We start from the raw sequence: 22177 nt of genomic DNA on the forward strand, positions 1-22177 counted from the left end.
TTTCTCCTTGAAGGAAATCAGTACATGTGTGTTTCATGTTGGTGTAATAACTTACTGATGTTCATCTTCGCCCTAAGACTGTGAGCTCCTTGCAGCTAGGCACTGTCTGATATTAACTGCTGCATCTCTGGCCCCGAGCCCTATAACTGGCTCATGGTGATAAACAAATCTCTCACAGGTGAGACCAGTCAACAACCTGGAGAGCACTTTTACAACTCGACAACGTGATGCTAAGTTTAAGAAGCCAGGAACACACACCACACACTTCATGGTCCCACGTCCATGAAATGTCCAGGAAAAGCAAATCCACAGACACAGAATGTGGATTAGTGATTACCTAGGGTGTAGGTCAGGGGAGAAGTACTTTGTAGGGATAGGAAGTGTTTAGTGATGTAGGGTTTTGAAGGGTGATGAAAATGCTCTGAAATTGGTGAGGGTGATGGATGCTCCAGTTTGGATACGAAATGTTTCCCCCAAAGGCCCATGTGTTCAAGTTTAGTTCCCAGCTGGAGCTATTGGAAGGCAGTGGAAACTTTAAGAAGTTCCACTAAACTAGTGGAGCATGCCCTTGAGCAGTGTTGGGGGGCAATGGCCCCTCTCTTTGCTTCCAGCTGCCATGAGGTGAACAGGCCTCCTCAGCCATATGGTCCCCCACCTTGATGAACTATGGCGCCACAGGCCCAAAGCAACACAGCCAAGTGACCATGGACTTAAACCTCTGAAATCTTGAGCCTTATCAGATGATTATATGAGAACATCTGGTCTAAGATTCTTATTGTCGAAGAAATGGAAACTGAGACCAGAAGTTGAGTATTTTTCTAAGATCTCCAGCCAGCTTATGGCAATTTAAGATCCAAATTCAATCTGCAGCATTATTCACAATAACCAAGGGGTGGACTTATGGAAGTTACCCAAGTGTCCCTTAATAAGGAAGATGGGGTCTATACATTCAATAGAATATTTTCCAACCTTAAAAAAAAAAGGAAAATCTCATGTGTCAACATTAAGGAACCTTGAAGACATTATACCAAGTGAAATACGCCGGTCACATGAAGAGAAATCCTGTGAGATTCCACTGACATGAGATCCCTGGAGCAAATTCATAGAGACAGAAGGTAGAAGAGTAGTAGCTGGAGGCTGGGGGATAGAATGGTGAGTTATTTAACAGAAACAGAGTTTCTGTTTTTTGCAAGATGTTCTGGAGATTAGTCATAGCACAATGTAAACTACTGAACTGTTCAAGATGTTTACTTTGGTGATTTTTTTTTTTTTTTTGGACCAGGGATTGCACTCAACCACTGAGTGACATCCCCAGCCCTATTTTGTATTTTATCTAGAGACAGAGTCTCACTGAGTTGCTTAGCGCTTCACCATTGTTGAGGCTGGCTTTGAACTCGCCAACCTCCTGTCTCAGCCTCCTGAGCCACTGAGATTACAGGCCTGCGACACAGCGCTCAGCTCACGTTGGTAAATCTTATGTGTATTTTACTACAATTAAAAATACATTTTTTTTAAGATCTAAAGTTAAGTCTCCTAACTCTCACCCTGAATACCCTCCCACAGTGGCCCTTCCCAGACCAAGGGGAATGCAGACATAACAGAAGAACAGACTCTGCTTGGCCAGAATTCACAATGGAGAAGTGGGAGGGGTCCCAATCAATGCAGCCAAGGAATTTCAGGAATTTTAACAAATTTCAGCCAGGAAGACAGTGGGCATCAGACCTCTGGTGTTAAGTGTAGAACAGGACAAGACGGCTGAGAGCTTCAGGGAGCATAGGAATCAACCAGGTGTCCTGTGAGGACGCAGATTCTGGGTTAGTGGGTCAGGGAGAGACCTGAAATTCTACATTTCCAACAAGCTTCCCTATGACGCTGGCTCAGTTCTGGAGAGGGACCATTCTTTGACTCAGAAAGAGAGGAAACTCCCACCATTTCTTTTCCCAAAGAAACTATCTTCACAAACCTGGGGCTGGGGGGGGGGGGGGGCATCATTCTGTTTTCAGTAGAGCTAAGCACATAATCACAAAATTTCAGCTCATTTTAGATTGAGTTAGAAAATGCATATTAGAATTTCATGGTTTATGGAAATGTAGGCTTGATTTATGTTAATATCAGGTCAGTGAGTTGGTTGCTTGGTTGGGGGAAGGGAGGAAGAACCCAACTGTGTCTTTGTCTGTTTCTAAAGAGAATATTAAATATGACTTAAAACTCAAAAGTCAGAGCTCTGATTCATAAACCCATGCAAGTCCCTGGTAAGCCATATTGTCCAAAGCTACAACAGGGACAGTACCCAAACGTTCTGTTTTGCGTACTCATTGACATCATGATTTCTTAACCTTAATCTTTATGAAGTTGTGGTTTTCATGCCAGTCCTAGTGAAAATAATTTAGAGAAGAAAGTCATCAAAACAGAAAGACAAGGAGGTGTGTAAGCCCCAAGGCCTGCAGTCACCAGAACAGATGTTACAGAGGAAAAGATAAACACCTGAAAGAAATTAAAATGCACAACATGTTTTTAAAATTAAAATTAAGGCATTCTCCTTATCCTGCCACCACTTTTATTTAAGGCAAAAGTGAATAATTGGCTCCTTGCAATCAAACACTATCCTAAATCCTCTACAGAAACTGAGGACTTTGCACCAAATGAACTTTGAACTTTCATGAAAGTTGTTAATACTCTTCCTGAGTGCGTGTGAACTAATTAGCCTTCTCAGTTTATTGCTATCATGATTAGTAAGTCCCCACAATAGGAGAGGATGGTTTACCTCTTACTCATGAAGTCTAATAAGTGATTCTCCCAAGATCCAAAGCCCACACCTTCCAGCACCAAGTCTTTACTTGTTGCAAAGTCAATTTAATTAAACATTCACACAGCAACACAGGTTCGTCTCAAATGACGGCGATAACTCAAGTAGCAATCTCAAGATGTTAAAAGTGCAAGAATACAGTGCTTATCGCTGGCCATGGTGCAATAAGATAAGACTTTTTATACTCTTCAGTGACTTCACTGATACAACTTATTTTTGTAAAAAGCAAGGTAAAAGCCTTAAAATGTTTAGATCCTCTGACCCATGCTGACAGCCCCAGAAATCTGTGATTTTTTTCAACTTTACCATGGGCTTATGGGGGTATTAAATGCATTTTTTTTTATTACTTACTACGGATTTTTCAGGAGATAACCCCCTGGTACCTTGAGCAGCATATTCTAATTCCTCTTCTAATGATCTATCCTAAGGAAATGACTCAAAATTAAGGAAAAAGTTCCACATGGAAATAAATACCTCTGTTATAGTATTTTCTAGCAAGAAAATAAAAATTAGAAATACTCCTTGGGCATTTTGCACTATGTAGCTGAGTGGGAACACGGAATTCCTATCTGCTGGGTGTGGGGGGCTTGCCTGGGATTTGAAGGCTTAAGTGTAAAAGCAGGTCAGGTGGAGTTAGGGTGAGGCAGCATCTGGGGGTGCAGAGGCCCACAGCCAGGCACCTGTGCAGCCCAAGGGCAAGGGGGCGCTCTTCTGTGTCATGCCAGTAGTCCAGGTGGGAGGCGCGAGAGTGTCCTGGCTGTCCCCATCCACTGTGGCTGTTCTTCCTGGCTCAGGCTAGAGGCAAAGACTACACAGGCTGTTTCCAGCTCCCAGGAACCTGCATGGCAGAATCCCCAGGAAAAATCCCCCTTCTTGTCCTTTAGCAAATGTGTAAATGAAAGTCAAACTAAGACCCTGGGCAGGGCTCTATAGAATAGGAAACGCTTGCTAAAATGGATGTTTACAAACTATTGAAGGACATTTGCAAAGCAGTAATTTTTTTTTATTATTATATGGAGAAAAAAAACACCAGGCTATAATTTAAATTTACGTATTTTATATACTATATATAATAACAAAAGCTAGTCAAAAAGAAAAGGAAACATTAAAGGACACCTTAAATGTTAACAATCTAAGCTGAACTATGTCAGCTTTGGTTTCGTTGATTTTAAAATGTTTTCAATAGTTTTTAAATTCCCTCTAGATTTTCTGTATAGATTATTTTTTAAGAATTAAAATTATTTAAGAATTATTATAAATTCCTAAGAATTAGATTCTACATTGCTCTTCTAAGTTACTTTTCTCCACTCTCAGCTTAGATCATAAAATATCAGATTCTAATTCTAAAAGGACCCTATATTTTTGCCTACATTCAACAGAATCACAAACCTATTACTTCATTTAAATGCTTTAAAAAAAAAAAAAAAAAAAAAAACCTTTGGTTGTTTTCCAAGAGAAAAGCCAAACATCTCAGCACAATCTGGCCACTAATCTGGCCAGCTTAGCTCATCGTATGACTCTAAATAAGAATAATAGTGGTAATAAGGAAATAATGACAGTAATAGCCATTGTGATCCCCAGGGGTGACCAAGCCCTTTGCTTTGTACTTTTGATGTGCAGTACTCTTGGCCTGAATTGCTCTCCCTGTCCCCCTTATACATCTGGAACAAAACCACCCACCATTTAAGGCTGAACTTGAACTTGAACTGAAGACATACCTGAATCTCTGCTGCCTGCAAATACATCTCCCCAATTCTTCCAAGATAAGCTTCACATACATCCAACAGCTCTTGCCAGACTGTGCTTCTCGCTCCTGTGGAAGGGCTGATGAAAACTCAAGTTGCTCACTGAGCAAGAAGAAGAAGACCCTCGGTTTGCTGGGCCCACTCCCAGAGCTTCTGATTCAGCAGTTCGAGAACGGGGCCTGAGAATGTGCACATCCTGTTAGTTCTCAGGTGACACTGATGTTGCTGGTCTGGGGAACACAGTGGAAGAATCTCTGAGCCAGACTATGAGACTCGAAGCATCCTTCATCATAGCATCCCAGAAATACTTCCCAAGCAGTCAAGACTGTTAGAGATCACTGAATGATTTTAAAATGCTACTTATCCTACTTACTTAAGTAAACAAAGTTCTTTCCCACACAGATAGGTAGAAGACAACATAACGTGATATGCAGAGTCGTGGGCACAATCTTCTTATGCTATTTCCTTGGTTATACCTTTGTGAAAGCTGGAAGCTTTTTAAATTTAGGGTAAAAATGTTAAAAATCTAAGATTCCCTTTTTTCATACAGACTCTGTGAAAAGCTCCTCACATTACACTTCCTCGGTTGTTCCAGATCAAGGGAAATAAATAAAACAATAGCAGGGCATGGATAGAGAAGACTTGTTTGCCCTTTCTACTCCCAACTTCTGCATGGCAAGAGCCCAGACCATTTCCCTAAAGGCCCTTCTCTCTAATCTGTCCCTCCTCTTCTACATCCGCAATCCGAGCACAGAACTCAGGAGCAAGACCGAGGTCATCTGAATGACCTTCAGGTTTCTACACTACCTTCCTGGTAACATTGACCATTGCTTTCCCAGACACACCTCCAGCCAGTTTGTGAGAAAGCCATTAAGAATCCAGGCAAGAAAAGAAGCAATTCCACTTGTAAAAGGTGGGAAGACATGGCAACATGCATGATTTGAGAGTGGAAGGCACAGGGAGAAAGATTTTCGAGGGAAAAAGTGGAGACAAACCCACAGTTGTTAAAATAAACGGCCTATCCATGCAACACCGAAACTACTGCTCTCTAGCTAAAATGGAACGTGTGACAGGAGATAGACTGGGAAGGAATTTGGGGTCAAACTGTGGAAGGACTTAAATGCCATAGCACAAAGGTCAAATTCTAATCTGAAATCAGAAACCCCTATCAAGGGGGAGTGATAATAATGATTAGATCTACCCATAGGAAAAGCAACTCTGGTGGTTGAATGAATTATAAAGAGAAGTAGGAGGAGACTTTCCCTGCTTCACTGATAGAGAAATGGCACCTGAAATACATCACAAATCACCATTTACTGGGAACGTCTTTATCCAACATTGAAGTAAAGATCTCTTATTTTCCATTTCACTCCATCACACCTGGATTACAAAGCAACATCAGGGAGGTAAATGAGCAATGGATGCAATAAGTGCTAGAGAAATAGACAGCCCGGCCTCTTCAGAGGCAAGGAGTACAGCAGGTCTTCCTAGATTTGTGATCAGCCTTTAAAAAATAAAAAGGGCTTCACTAGAATGAACAATACCACTTGTACTTATTGGTCCCAATAGGACTTTGCAAAGAACTCACTCTTCCTTGCTCTTCAAAGCCGAAATCTTCTAAAACTTGCACCTTAACCCTAAATAAGAACATTCAAATGATTAGATAAACTAAGTATATGTCAGTCTCACCACTTGTAGACACAACCTCTGAAAACAGATGGAGTAATTTGATTTATACTTCAACTGCAAATATGTTTTACAGTCCGTTCTCGAAGTTGGAAGACAGGCCAGTGTATACTGAACTCTAGAAAATCAAGTTTTCCTCTTGGAACAATTTTTTGGAACTTATGAAGAAGAGGCAGCAAAGAAAAAAAGGAATGATCCCCTGATGGCTGAAAAGACAGATTTTAATTATCCTTTAAGATGAAGTGATAATTGACTTTTAGTCTGAAACATCTGAACTCAGAGCGCATACAGACACGACTAGCTGATCAAAGATCATCAGGGAATGATGATCCATATCATCAATATATGCCATTCCATACATGTGAATGTGCAGGCTACGAAGCTTCACATTTCTAAATGACCAAACATTTGTCGTTTTCCTAAAAATCTATTTTTAAAGGTTAATAAAGCATTGTAAAATACGTTACAAAACTTCCATACACAGCCAAGATGAAATAATAGGCCAGATTTACACTCCCACTGGAAACAATTAAAAAACAAAATAAAGCCAGGCATAACAGTGCACACCTGTAACCCTAGCACCCAGGAGGCTGAGGCAGGAGGATCACAAGTTCAAGGTGAACCTCCACTACTTAGTGAGACCCTGTCTAAAAATAAAAACTAAAAAGGGCTGGGGATAGAGCTCAGTGGTGAAACACCCCAGGTTCAACCCCCTCTACCGAAAAAGAAAAAAGAAAGAAATATAAAACAAAATATGAGACACTGTTTGAAACAGATAGCATGGGACAGTGACCTCTAACAGCTGAGACCTGCGAATGCTCCCAGGTTCTCACTACCAGGATGTGGCAGGAGAGAGAGAAGCCAGGCAGAGCCTACAGAGTCCCACTGTCCAGCAGTCAGAGACGCTGTGCCTCCTGGCCATGGAAACGCGCACGACAGAGTTTACTTAATTAACAGTCATTTGTTTCTTGATGAAAAATGGCCACTTGTTACTACGCCATGCTCTGACACCGTGAGGAGCACAGTTAAGAGACACAGGGGAACTCTGAATCCGGGCTTGCTCACATAATGAAATTTGGTTTCCTTGCTTCCTGAGAGCTGTCCTCTTGCCTGGCTGCCATGGTGACTTTCATCACAGTGACAGTTCGGCATCATCCATCCCTAAGTCAAAACTGCACTTAAACCAGGCGTGGCTGTGTGTGCCTGTAATCCCAGCAGCTCCGGAGGCTGAGGCAAGAGGATCAAAGTTCAAAACCAGGCTCAACGACTTAGCAAGACCCTGCCTCTAAATAAAAATAAAAAGGGCTAGGGATGTGACTCAGTGGTTAAATGCCCCCAGATTCAATCCCCAGTACCAGAAGAAAAGGGCACTTAATACAGCTAACGAACTGAACACCGCAACTCAGCAACAGCACACTGTAGAGAGCCCATGGTTTTCTCCCCTGATCACAGTGCTTAATATCAAGAGAAAAGCCCAGGCTGCATATTACTAGCTCAAGGGGGAAAAAATTCAACTTAGAGTGTCTACTGTATTCATATTGCTTTTTCACTTCCTCTTAAAATTGAAATTACTAATATCAAGCCATCATAAATCAGGACCATCTGTAATTAATCACTTAGTAAATAAATATAAAGTACAAAGTCTGAGGCAGCATACATCTTAATTCCCACATGCACGGGCTGTTCACCTTCAGATTACCCTAAACAGACCAGGTAGACACCTCCCCTTTGGCGGAGACCAGCTTCCTCCAGGAGAGCCATCCCCGGAATTCTCACCAAGCACTTTCAAGGCGACAGACACAACACCCGTTTCTGGGGTTGAGCCCAGGTATAGAGGAACAATGGAACCCACACTCCAAAGCAGCACTTTCCAACTTCTAACATCCTTCGTGTCTTTAAAGCTAGCACCCAACTTCATTCAAGTTGTCTTTGAAAGGCTCTTAGGCTAAGAGTTTAAAACCACAAGATTGGCGCTGGGATGCAGCTCGGTGGGAATGCACTAGAGTAGCATGTGCAAGGTCCTAGGTTTGATCCCCAGCAAAAAGAGAAAAGGAAAAAAAGAAAGAAAGATAGAAATAGGAAGGAAGGGTGAGCCCAAGGTTAAGCAACAAGGTAAAAAGTGTTTCTTTCATGCATCCAGGTATATACAGTTGCCCTAAAGGAAAATGCTTGTAGTGTCCAGGATGCCTTGTCAATTGATGCAAACAAGATTTTAATTAATTCAGGGAAACTAATCAACCTAACTGTTTTGCAAAAAATGGTACGGATTATGGGCCCTGGGTCACCTGTGCATTTCCATTGCTGCATGCAGCATTAAAACTACTAACTTACCTCTTACTCCCAACTAACTGTGAATAAACCCTAAACACCAAATCAGGTTTCTCAATCTTGCCACTACTGACATCTTGAAGGAAGGGGAACATCCTGTGCACCGTAGGATAGTTAGTGGTGTCTCTGGCCTCTACCCAGAAGATGCTGGTAGCCCCCCACCCCACCCTGCCTCAAGACATTGCCAGATGTCTGTCTCCTAAAGGAGACAATTTCATCCCCAGTTGAGAAACACTGGTCTATATTGATCATTCACTTATTTGATAATGAAAACAAGGATATGGTCCACCAGAGATGAGAATTAAGTTTCCACTAATATGCTAATTATAATCAACTGGTAATGTTCACCCTGTGGGATGTCCAGGGAGAAGTGCTATTGCTGATTGATGACGTCTGCCATGAGTTGAAGAAGAGAAGTATATTAGTCAGTTTCTTGTTGTAATAACAAAATACCTGAGTCAGGCTAACTTTATAAAGAAAAGAAGTATAGGGCTGAGGATATAGCTCAGTTGGTAGAGTACTTGCTTTGCATGCACAAGGCCCTGGGTTCTAATCCCAGCACCACAAAAAAAGAAAGAAAGAAAAGAAGTATAGGGCTAGGGGTGTGGCTCAGTGGTAGAGCACTGGGTTTAATCCCCAACACATAAAAAATGGACAAGGGGTTATTTAGCTCACAGTTCTAGTGGTTCAAGATCCGTGATTAGGAAGCTCCACTGGTGTGGCCGCTGGTGGGTACCCAATGGTAGACAGCAGAAGCATGCATGAGGAAGCAATCACATCTCAATACAGGAAGTGAGAAAGCTGGGTAGTACCAGGCTCCAGCTTTTATTACAATCCTCTTGCAAAAACTGACCAGAGTCCCCCCAAAAAATACCTTAGTCCCTTTCAAAGGCACGGCCACAGTTGACCTAAGGATCTCCACTGGGCTAGAACTCTTAAAGGTTCCCCACCCCGACTACTGCTGGCCTGGAGACCAAGCTCCCCACACATAAACCTCTTTGGGGACAAACAACAGCCAGACCTTAGCAAGTAGTTTGCAACTTCACAAAATCACAGAAGGTAGCTGGACAGGAAAAGGGGGTTAGCACAATCACTAAAGCTGGACCTGTCTCCAAAGAGATCCAACATCATCTTCCCTTGGCCCCACAGAAGAATGACAGAAATCTTCAAAACACTCTGTGATTTAAAATGCATCTGACTGGTAACATCCACTATCAAAAGACGCCCAAAAGAAACGACAGCTGACCAGTCATGAAGAGACACCAGCTCCTTTCTGTCCTGGCACGCAGTACCTCATCCAAGGCAGGGGACAAACAAGACGGCTTACCCACAGCCTCCAAGCTGGCAGCACCGAGTGCAAAACCAGAAACCATAATTCTCCTGAAAGAAAATGGAAACACTTTCTTCAGAATTGAATATGAGAGCAGGGGAGGCTCTCTCCAAGAACCACTGGCTGCTCAAGAACAGAACAGATAGAGCAGAACAAATAAGACCGAGATGGAACAAAACCATAGATACTTATGCTTCCAAATGTCAACAGGGTCTTGATCGTGGGGCAACGTGGCCTTGCAGTTACTTGACCACTGTGAACCTCATTTCACTCACTGGGTAAAACAGTACTCAGACCTCCTAGCATCGTTGAGATGAATAAATAAGATGATAACAGAAGCCACATACAGTAAGGGTTCTATAAATGTCAGTGAGCGCTGTTTGGTGTCAGAACTATATTGAATCTAGAAAGCATACACCAGCCAATATTATATTTGCAGTAACTTAGCAACAGATGGTATTAAAAAATTAGAAACTCAAGGTGAGGGGGAGTCTCATTCAAAGATTCTATTCACAATCTAGTTTTTTTCCTCCTAGAATTGCAATTTGCTCAAACCATATCTCCAACAGGTCCAAATATTTCTTCTGAGTCCTTAATAGATTTGAGGAAAAACAGATCACCACACTGCCATTCTTCACCCACCCCATCCCACACATCTGCTTAGATCCTAATTCTTGACACAAAATAAATCCCAATCCAAGAAAGAAAGAAAGAAAAATCACAAGATGAATTGTTAAGTTAATAGCAGGTACTACCAGATTTGTCTTGGTCCCAGGTCAGTGATTACAGTCAGAAGAATTTAAGGAAAATCTTTTGTTATCAATGGGCTGAAAGAAGACAAAACAGCAAATTGTTGACTGCCTTAGTGCTCTGCCAATGGAATGTGAGTGGAAAATATGTATATGGTGACCTTGGAAGTCACATACTGGAGATGGCAGAGCCACAATACAGCAGGAGCTTGAATACTGGACTCTTACCATTTGGGAGAGAGCTGTATGTGGACAAGAAACAAACTTTAGTTTGGGCGACCCACTATAATTTTGGACTTGGTCTCTGATGACAGCCTTCCGCACTTAATGCTTGGACATACCAAGTAAGAAAAAATAAATTATTCTGAAAGAACAAATTCAAGACTACTGCAATAGGGGCATTTCATCAAGCAGAAGAAATTGAGTTCAACTCTGAGTTCAGCAAGACTAGTAGGGATTTCTAGCCAAGTAGCAGGCGGAGGACATCAGTGAATGGAAAATTACTAAGAAACAGCAAGAGTGGGAAGACTCTTTTTTAAATTGGCCTAATGGGATTCTCGCTAAAGTCATGCCAATGATTTATACATCAAAGGTAAGGGATGAGGAACTTGATCAGACATCCAGGGTGAAAGAATAACGCAGTGGGATTCTTTGCTAAGAAGGGACTGGGGCAGGCCAAAGAGAAGATGGGGCCAAGGTCAAAGCCTACTTGAAAAGGAGGTTCAGATGAACCTGACTGAAGTGGTCAAGGAAAGAGTCTCTGTTAAGTTTCTGAAATTTTGCATTTTAAAAAGCTTATTAAAAATTGGAAAGGAAAATCGCCCAAAGGAGATGAAGAAGCCTACTCTAGGCCACACAGGAGAGAGTAGAAGCCGCCACGGAGTGGCCGGGTTGGATCCTGTGTTCACTGGGCTGCTACCCTAAATACCAAATTCAAATGACCTCACGCAGGACTGCTAGCTAGAATTAAAAGTAACTTTCAACCGCCTCAGAGCGCCTTCAGCAGAAGGCCTATCGACCTAGAAAGTAGACACTATGCATGCACCACCTCCATCCCAGAGCTTGCAGTGTGAGAAACAAAGGAAGAAAGGCCAGGAACATGGTCCCTCAGAGCCCTATGTGGGACATGGCCAGGCCTGTCATATCCCCAAATGCTTTAGGTCATTGGGAATAATTAAACCCCCTGTAACAGACAAGAGATAATGAATAGACATTTCAAGGCCAGCTCCCCAGGTACTATACAATCAAGAAAAAGTGGGGGGGAGGCAATCTCTTTCCACACAACACAATTGCCTGAGGGGGCCACGGATGCTCCACAGCCCTGGATGCGGAGTTTACATGCCATTCTGCTACACATCCTTGCAAGTGTCATTCTCTGCCCTCTGAGGAAGGATCTGATTTACTTTTTTTTTTAATGGTCGACAAAAAATACCGTCAACCCTCCATATCCATGGGTTCTACAATAAAGATTCAACTCACTGTGGATCAAAAATATTTAAATTGCCTCTGCCTGAACCTGTTCACATTTTCTTTGTCATATTTCCCCTAAATAATACAACATAACAACTCTTTACATAGCATTGCCACTGCATGAGGAATCACAAGCAATCTAGAGATGATTTACTGCCATACAGGAGGTTGTGCGTAGGATCTATGCAAAAAGTATGCCGTTTTATATCAGGGACATGAGCATCCACGGGTTTTGGTACCCAAGGGAACCAGGAACCTGTGGGTCTTCAGTACCCCTGTGGATACCGAAGGACAACTGTAAACATGCAGAGCTAAGTGTTCATTTCTGTTAGTGCTTTCTTTTCTCTCTTGGTCTCTCTTCCCGTTCTTGTAAATCTGGCTGGTGAAGCCCAACTTGACCATCAAGGACCAGTTTAAAAGCAATGAAAAAAACTTTACCTGATCTACTGCCAACCACCATCGGGAAAAAATCCCCAGATAACAGACTCCGGTGGCCCATCAGTTTTTAATCTCTTTCAGCTTCTGAAACATCATTCCTGATGTTCATTAGGGACCAAAAGATTCCTACTTTATAGCCATGCTTTCTAAATGAGCCCTGAACTATTGTGGTTTTCCAAGTTTTCATTTCCAAGTACGTAAAGAGCATCCCTATCCCACTTACAAATCCCCTGAAAACTGGGATTTGAAATTCATTGTATGCCACATAAATCTGACTGGTTACATAATATAAAACATCAGACGGGGCTGGCTCCCATTCAAGTCATTTAGAACATACTTCATAAAAGCTGGAACTCATGGGAGGCAGCCTCCCACAAACCAAAGTGAAAACGCACTCCCTCTAAACTGTTCATCATGGGGCCCTCCTCAGTTTCAAATTAAAATAATCAGGAGGACAGAAATTGATGAGATTTCATTAAGTGAAAAATTTCATGAAAATCAATTCTAACCTCCGCAGCAGCTCACAGCCACAGGAGCTGTTTATATGAATGGTGTTGAAGATAAGCTATTCCACAGAAATTACAACAGCAGTTATCCACAACTCTAAAACACTCTAAGTGGAGGCACTAAAATTTAGAATTGACACTGGCTCTTCTGCATCCACACAAGGAAAAAGCGACTGAGGGCCACAGCTTCCTGATTTTAACATGAATCAATAAACTTCTACTGAAAATTTCTACACATTTCCTACTAATAACATTTGAAAGAAGGAGTGAAATATCTATAGACTGCCAAAGATTTTAAAGCATAAGGCATCTAGTCTGATGGATTTCATATCTGTGCTCTGGGAACTTATAAGGAAAAAATGGGGACTAGATGACTAACTGCTGCAATATTAATTTCATACTTATATCCCTATGAAGCCCAGAAGCAAAATTTGTCAACTTGAGGAAAATGGAGACTAGATTATTTATCAGGACCTCAGCAAATAATGATCCAACATCCAAATCAACAGGTCTACAACTGAATACTTATTTTTTTTTCTTTTGAATTTTCTAAGAAATGAGAAAATGCAAAAACAACTATTGCTTTGCTATGGGCAATTTTATGATCAGTAACAATCAGGTAAAGTTATCTGGGAAATGCCATCTACCTACCGTATGACAGGCAACATCAAATGTCAACAGCTAATGTGAGAAACAGTCTATAGCAGAACATGAACCCTGACTTTCATCAAAAATTTAGACTCTAAGCCTCAGTTTTTCGGTCTATAAAATGAAGAATCTGAACTCATCTTATTCCTCTACCCCTGTTGGCTTTAACATTCTATAATGATATGCCGTGCCTTACTCCACTTAATGTGTCTTCTAGAATGTTCTTTTATATGATATTTCCCCAGGTTTTGCTTAAGAAGTAGCACTGTTCACTTCAAAACATTCCTTTATACAAGGGGTAAACTCTATGGGAAATAATCTGGTAAAACCAGGGGACTGTAAGCTTCTCTTAGCCATTCTAAGTACTGTCTATAATTCCAACAGAGAGAGACACAGACCTTCCGTGACAGACCAAATCTCAGTCACTCCTGAGATGACTCCTGTTTGAATAAGGAGGCCTAGGACATCCTAATTCCTTACAAAACGCAAGTCAGGTCAAGACCACCATCCATTACTTATAAGTTAGAATATATCCATTAAATTTTAACAGTTGGCCCTCTCTGTCCCTGGGAAATGAACAGTCAGGGGAGGAAAAAAGACAAAGGGAGATTAGGGTTTTATTGGCTATATTTTTCATTTGGAATTTTGGGATATTGGTTTCATAGTTTTGTTTTGTTTTTGATTATTGGTGGTTTTGTTTGTTTATTTTTTTCACCGACATTATTTATTTTAGTTTTTTTTTATTTTTTATTTGTTTTAATTAGTTATACATGACAGTAGAATGCAATTATGCACTTTGATATATCATACATAGATGGGGTAAAATTTCTCATTTTTCTGATTATACATGTTGTAGAATCACATTGGTTATGCAGTCATAAATATATATACATAAAGTAATAATGTCTGTTTCCTTCTACTATCCTTCCTATCCCCGTATCCCTTCCCCTCTCCTCCAACTAATCTAAGGTAACTCTTTTCTTCCCTAGTGTCCCCCACTTATTGTGAATTAGCATCCACATATTAGAGAAAACATTCAGCCTTTAGTTTTTTGAGATTGGCTTATTTGTTTAGCATGATATTCTCCAACTCTATCCATTTACTGGCAAATGCCATAATTTCATTCTTCTTTAAAGCTGAGTAATATCCCATTGAAAATATATACCACATTTTCTTTATCCACTCATCTATTGAAGGACACCTAGGTTGGTTCCATAGTTTAGCAATTATGAATTGAGCTGCTCTAAACATTGACATGGCTGAATCACTGAAGTTCTATGTTTGTTTATTTTTTAAACTGACCCCCAAGTATAAGCATTCCCTGGCTGTTTTCTTCTAAAGACAGATCTCTAAGTTGTGACTATTCCATGCTTCATGAACCAGACACCTACTCCAGAACACCAAGCATAAGCCCCCAATGTAAACTTACATACTCGCTGGGCATGGTGGACTCCTGCTGCAAGATCCATGTTTATCATTACTTAGTGAAGACCAGGGAATGATGAAGTGCGAATGAGAAAGGTGCACAGAAGGCAAAGAAGACAGAAAAGACAAACAGTGATTCTCCCTTATCCACTTTCCCTATTTCAACCTTCTGTGATTTTAGTTACCTATAGTCAAGCACATCTGAAAATATTGAACAGAAAATTCTAGAAATAAATAATCCATAAATTTTAAATTGTGCATTGTGCTAAGTAGCTTGATAACATCTCATGCCATCTGACCCTGTTCCACTCTTTCCTTCCCAGAACATGATTCCTCCCTTTGTTCAGTGTATCCGCATTGTATACACTACCCACTCATTAGGTATATCTGCACTGTATTACACTACACTCACTTAGTATATCTCTTCATGAGATCAACTACCACAGTATCAGAGTGCTTGAGTTCTAGAGACCTGTACTTTACTTTACTTTACTTTACTTTATAATGGCCCCAAAGCACAAGACTAATGATGCTGGCAATTTATATATTCTAAAGAGAAGCCATAAAGCACTTCCTTTTAATGAAAAGATGGAAGTTCTTAACAAAAGAAAGAAAAAAAAATCACATGTTGAGTTTGCTAAGACTAAGGTAAGTTCCTGTTGTTAATCTCTTACTGTGCCTAATTTATAAATTAAACTTTTTAACTCAGGTGTGTATGTATAGGGAAACACATAGTTTATGTAAAGTTTAGTACCATCTATGGTTTCAGACAATCTGGGAATCTTGGGACATATCCTCTTGGGAAAAGGGAGGACCATACTGTACAGAGGGTCCCCAACATAGCAGTGGGAGATATTCATTTACCATAAATAAGAAGGAAGACCTTTCACCCAAATGATAGGGCCCATGGCAATGATAGGCCTGCTGTGGGTAAATTAATACAAAAGTTTGTAGCCGTGCTGCACATCTTCATGGGAAACGAGGACTAAATACAGAAAAGTTGCATATTTGACAGTAAAGTTAAAACTAAGCAGGGAAGTTACAAGAGAAATGTTTTATTCATCTTAACAAGCTAATCGTTAAAGAAAAGATGGATTTTGATTCTGTTTTTGTTTTTGTTTTATGTGTATGTGGTGCTGGGGACTAAACTCTAGGCCGAACATGCTAGGCAAGTGATCTACCACTGAGCTAACTTCCCAACCCTTTTTACTTACTTATTTATTTATTTACTTACTTATTTGCTTACTTATTTTTGAGAAAGGATCTCACTAAGATGCCCAGTTGGCCTCTAACTTGCCATCCCCCTGCCTCAGCCTCCTGAGTCCCTGGGATTACAGGCATGCACCACCACCATACCTGGTGAAGAGGTGGTTTAAATGGAAGAAAATTGGGTGGCTAGAGATGTTTTAGACAATTCTGAAGTGGGCTTGGGAGAGCAGTGGCCTTTTTATAATAAGGAATGTTATGTAATGACAAAGGACATCAATATCACCCTTACTTTCATCAGTGACCTGTCATTCATGGCTCAACGTTCAGAACCACGGCAGCTCCCAGAAGGCCTCAGTTTCCCTATTTGTAACACGAGATGCAATACAAGGATTGTTGTAGGACAATGACACAATGGACACATAGGAATTAGCCCACTACCAGGAGCCTATGAGGTATTTGAAAAGCAGTAGGTACTTTTGTTTCATTTTTTTTTTTTTAATTTCCTCCACTATGTCTCTACTCAGAAAAACACAAGCTGCGTCCACAGAGAACTCTGCCTGGCAATTGCCACAAGGCCCTTTTCTATCCTGGGCAGACCTGGGTTTGGAGCCAGGCGATCCACTATGCAAATTATAGGAAAGCTCCCTGCACATTGACCATAACTACGCAAAAAATGTTCCCACCTAGCCTTAGCTGCTGGGAGGGCGGGAGGCCAGTGGGGCCTGGGAACTTCCTTTGGGCAGCCGGCCTGGTATCAGGCAGCAAGCACCTACCTAGCCTTGCTGCTTCCTCCCCAGAGCTGGTTGTGAGTGGTGCAGCGTTGGGAAACAGGACCCCCCACCCCCAAGAATGCTGCTGCCCCAGAGACGCTATTAGAAAAAGCAGACTTGAATTTCCCTCTTCCAGAATATACAAGATAATTCTTATACCAAATCACAGCTAGAATCCCCACAAATCACCTGGTTTCAAGGTAAATCACCCCAACTTTTTAACCATCCCAACGGTGTCTCTCTCCTGTTCCAAAGTGAGTCAAGTGCAAGAAGCTTCTCAGAAATGTTCCACTGACTTTCTGCAGGTGGTGGCTATGGCTGCAGCTCTGCTATTAAAAGCATTGCTCCTTTTTCTGGGTACCCTGACTCCCACCCAGACCCAAGTCTCTCCAAGGCAAGAGAGCTTTCTTTCTACTTTCCAGGCCCTGTGAGCATGTAGAGCACATAGAAGGTACCCAAAAGACCCCAAAGGAGTCCACTGTTGACCCTCAGGGGGCCCAGGGGGACAAGGGACCTCTTCCCTCCTTGAGAGTTCATCAAAAGAGTCCTTGTGGGCTTCAGGCATCATTAAACACCACCTAATCCATCCAGTAGCCAATTAAGCTCAGAAGGCAAACTGGAAATTTCAGGGGAAAAATGTTAACTCAAGATAAATATGGTGGAGGCCTTGCACGTTAGGACAGGCCCCGTCACCTGCATCATTCCACAGAGTGATTTGTCACTGGAAGGTGAACGTAAATCAGGCCAAGAGCAGCAGGCATGGCCACTCAACCAAGCCCCAGGCACACTGATGTGGCCCATCCATCAGGCAGGCTAATCTCTGGATGCCCAGTCACAGGCAGAGGGCCAGCCATGGAACAGGGGAACTTGATGACTCCGGTGGCCAAACAGCCCAGGTGTCATTTAGTACATCGTTTTTTTTTTTAATCATGAATTTTTTAACTTCAAATAACTCACCCAATATTACACACACCCAAATGCTAGGGGTGTTGGCGGAGTCTACACATGACTGAGTGACCCAATTCAAGTGACCTTGAGGATTCCGACAGGAGGAGAAGCACCAGGACTGAGTGGGTCAGAGTCTGGAGTTCAGAAAATAGAGCAAAGGGCGAAAAGGCTTCTGAGGACGTTCCTGGAGGGACACGCGAACTCTGAACCAGCATGGCCGAAATGCAAGGGAAAAGGATGGGACGATTAAGCTGACACCAGGCCCTGAAGGGAAGCTTCATACCAGAGCAACTGAAAGTGTGTGGGGGGAGAGCCAGCCAGCCAGACAAAAATCTGTGGAGCCTGCAGTCTAGCAGGGGGAGACGGAAAAACAGCAGACATCACCCACAGCAAATCTCACAGCACGGTGAAAGGTGATAAAGCTGTAGATAAACCTACAGCAGGACATGAACCGATGGGAGTACAATTTGAAATATGTTTTTCAGAACAGGCCTCCATGAGAAGACGTTTTGAGACACATACTAGAAGGAAATGAGGACATGGAAGAAGAACGTTCCGGGAAGCATGTTCTAACATACAGATTTTATCTGTATTTTTTACTGATAAATTGCAAAACCTTAGAATAATACTTAGCATATAACAGGTACTCAGCAAAACATTTATTGACCGGCTCAAGGCTCATTAGGAATGAGATAGGTCTACATGTACTACCATAGTAAGATGTTCAAGAGATCTGAAAAGGTTTTTTTGTTTGTTTTAAAGCATGAGCCAGGTGCAGTGATGTGCTCCTGTAGTCCCACCTATTCAGGAGGCTGAGGTGGGAGGATCACCTGCGCCCAGAAACTCCAGACCAGCCTAGGCAAAATAGTGAGACCCTGTCAGAAGGAAGGAAGGTAGGTAGGTAGGAAGGTAGGAAGGTAGGTAGGCAGGCAAGCATATAAGAAAATAATATGTGCAGTATGCTTTCTTTAGTGCATATAATATATGTGTTTTTAAAAAATCCTTCTCCTCCCCAAGCAATCCAGACCTAAAGCCTTAAGGTGGAGAAAAGCAAGGTGGGCATTCACACAGGAGGAGTCAGCCATAGTTTCAGGATCCTGACCCAACAGGGAAAGAAGAGATCCATATGGAACAGAGCCTACCTAGCACAATCTTCTGAACCCTAACAGGACAAGGAGGGCACCCATGTGGAAGGAGGTAGACCCAGGAAAGAAAGATTGGTTACATGCTTGCAAAGAGAGCAAATAAGTAAAGATATTAAGGGTAATGGCCACCAGATTTCTCCTTGGCACAGAAAGCATTGAAAGATGGAAAGGAAGAAAACTAGACCAATCTTTGTGCTACTGAACCAGAATTGAAGTGGACTCAGATGTATAAATATATAACTTCCTAGTGAGAGTATTGGAACAGTGACACCCCAAAAGCAGTGAGCACACCTAATGCCCACTACGGCTTCTATGTCCCCGTCTCCACAAAAAGGAACCACAACTTCTTAGAGAAATGGCTGGTTCTTCCACTGGGACAGAAAAAGAGCCCAGAATATCTGGTAGTACCAGAAAGTAAAGAAGTACTCAAAGAATAACAGCACAGAGAAGCCAATTGTTCCTGGCCCAGTCAATGACAACTTGAGTATCAAAAATCATTACAGTAGTGGAATACAGCCCCTTGGATAACATATTCAATTATGAGTTAATAGTAGGGCAATTCAAAAGCTAGACCCTGAGATGGGAAGTTGTGTCATCAGCTTTCCATCACTGTGACAGAATGTCGGAGATAATTAAAAGAAAAGGTTTATTTTGGCTCACAGTTTCAGAGGATCCAGTCAGTGGTCAACTGGTCCTGTGGGGCTGTGACAAGGCAGGACATCACAGCAGGAGTTAATCCTCCTCAAGGGCATGTCCCCCATGACTCAGGGACCTCCCTTAAGCCCTCCCCCTAAAGGCCTACCAGCCCCCAAGAGTGCCACCTGGGGGAACAAGCCTTTAACACATAGGCCTTTGGGGACACTCAAAACACAAACTATAGCAGAAGTGCTAGAACATGGTATAAATTCCATGACAGTGCTGCCAAAGATGCAGAACCAGATCATCAGAAATACGACGAAGCAAACCCACACTGAGAAATATGCTAGAAAACCAAAACCCATGATCTTCAAATGGGATAAGAAAAAATTAAGGACCTAGTCCCACTGCAGAGGCTGAAAGAGATATGACTACTACAGGAAAGGCGTGACTTGAACCAACACTTTGGCTTATAAAGGACACCATGGGAACAACGGGAGGAATTGGACTGGGGTCTGAGGGTAAGAAGAGAGCACGGGCCAGGGTAATGGCTTGGTATCATTGGCTCTCTCCTGATCATGTACAGAAACGCTCCTGGTTTGCACACACAAGGAATGACAGGGTAGCCTGTAGGTAATTTACTCTCAAGTAGTTCCAGGAAAAAAGAAGGGGGAAATAGAAATTCCTGTGTATTATATTCTAATTTGTCTGTGATTTGCTTTAAAAATTTTTTTGTTATAATTTTTTTGAAAAAAACTTCAGTATGGTGGTAGTTACGGAGTAAGATCTGAAAAGACCCCATCATCTTCTTTATTATAAATGGTTACTTGTGGAGAAGGCAATGGAATTAATAGGAGAGGAGACATATAAAGAGAAGGACTTTCGCTTTTACCTGCATGGTTTTTACAAGACACATGTATTACCTGTGTGCTTTTAAAATAATAATATACTCAGGAAAAAAAAAAAAGTTGGCAGTGGAGCGGGCAGAGGATACTTATGGAGGAATCCCCTCATGGTCCACTACCCAGGGACACCACAGTTCTCTACTGGCACAGAGGGTCTCATCTGGCACTTGGAGAGGCGGGCTCCTAGGGCTCTTGTGCCCACATCCACCTGTCACTCGGGGCAAAGGCTGGGGAGACTGAGAAGCATCTACAGAACTTAGGAGATTCTCTTTAAGGTCAGATTAAAAGGATGGCAAATTTCTCCCCCTAGTTCTTTATTTTAAATTACAAAGAAGGTCATGATCTATTGCCGTTGACTGGCTTTCAATTTTTGAAAACTTCTTCCATTTGGGAAATGTTTTATGATGAATACAGAATCCTCACATGCCCCCATCCAACTTCAACCATTCAATCCTCTTTCACTGTTCTCTCCACCCGCTGGGTTATTTACTTAGAAGAAAACCTCAAGTATCAGAGTATATCATCCGCCAACATGTCAAAAGGCATTTCTAGAACAGATGGATTTAAAAGTATAACCCCAGTACTATTTTTTCAGGTCCAATCAAAAAAAAAAATCCTCAATATCACCAACTCACCATACTGATATCTCTCCCTCTCCCTCTCCCTCTCCCTCTCCCTCTCCCTCTCCCTCTNTTTTTTTTTTTTTTAAAGAAACTTCTGTTAGCAAATCCTCAGTGAGCCCAGAATAGTGGCACTTTGGGGTCAGGCTTCCAGCAGGGAGGTGGAGAGCTCTGCTCATGGCTGCACCAACCTCCCCAGAAAACAGAAGTGCAAGGAAATTCCCCAGAAACACCCAGCCAGCCCTGGCCCTGCCATTCACCATGACAGGGGAAGAACTGTCCGTCTTGGGCCTTACAGGGTTTTCTCACTTAAAGGACTAAGTGAGATCATGACACAGATGATGGTGACATTAACAGGACATTTACTCCTGGCCCAAAGGTTCCTCCAGACTTCTTCCAGCCAAGACCTTCTCTGACTGGGGTTTTAAGAACCAAATACACTTAATGTGTTAGCAAAGAACCACATCCTCATTTGGCTAGGGAGAAAAATACTTGGCAAACACAAAGGGAAAATAAGACCATGACAACACAGAAACCGAACCACAGAGCAGATTACAAAACACCCCACAGGCATCGGCATGTCTGAATTTGAATAGCACGCTGTCCTTCAAGGCTCTCTCTTACACGTTAGCAGATCTTATCCTCAGTACGAGGGGAACAATTTTAGAAAATGGTAAGAAGGCAGAAACTTGAGCTGGTGGACATCTAACCAGTTGTCTTCAACCCAGAGGGCATGTGGCAATGTTTGGGGGCATTCTGGTTGTCACTGCTAGGGAGGCATACTGGATCTACTGGGCAGATGGCAAGAACGCT

At 42.1% G+C, this 22177-nt stretch overlaps 1 long non-coding RNA gene across 1 annotated transcript in view; it reads right to left on the reverse strand.

The window, feature by feature from the left end:
• Nucleotides 1–1421: 1421 nt before the first annotated feature.
• LOC125616941 overlaps nucleotides 1422–22177 on the reverse strand; it is a 103441-nt gene continuing 82685 nt past the window's right edge. The window contains exon 3 of the long non-coding RNA XR_007347736.1: nucleotides 1422–4781. This is a non-coding gene — a long non-coding RNA (uncharacterized LOC125616941). The remainder of the gene's footprint in view (nucleotides 4782–22177) is intronic.

The sequence above is a fragment of the Marmota marmota genome, unplaced genomic scaffold, assembly GCF_001458135.2.
Source record: "Marmota marmota marmota unplaced genomic scaffold, marMar, whole genome shotgun sequence".
In the NCBI taxonomy this organism is placed as follows: domain Eukaryota; kingdom Metazoa; phylum Chordata; class Mammalia; order Rodentia; family Sciuridae; genus Marmota; species Marmota marmota.